Here is a 288-nt window from a genome sequence, read left to right on the forward strand (position 1 = left end):
GATCTATTGTGCCCTCGACTGTTTAGAGTACCTCATCTAATCCCAGAGAGCCCAGAAATTTAAGGAGATCTCCGGGGGCTAGCGATTGTAAGACTTCCTCACTTGGCCAGAGTTAGCCTAGGTGTCTCTCCCGTCTTCTCGCAACTGCCTCGCATTCGCGAAGCAGATGCAGAGGGGTCTCCTCAGTCAGATCGCAGAACCGACATAGGTCGTTAGACCAGATCCCCAACCTGTGCAGGTGACCTCTCAGTCTGCAGTGACCCGTCAGAAAGCCTGTCAATATCCTTA

The sequence above is a fragment of the Rhagoletis zephyria genome, unplaced genomic scaffold, assembly GCF_001687245.7.
Source record: "Rhagoletis zephyria isolate East Lansing unplaced genomic scaffold, Rhagoletis_zephyria_1.1 Rzeph_scaffold_70546, whole genome shotgun sequence".
Classification (NCBI taxonomy): domain Eukaryota; kingdom Metazoa; phylum Arthropoda; class Insecta; order Diptera; family Tephritidae; genus Rhagoletis; species Rhagoletis zephyria.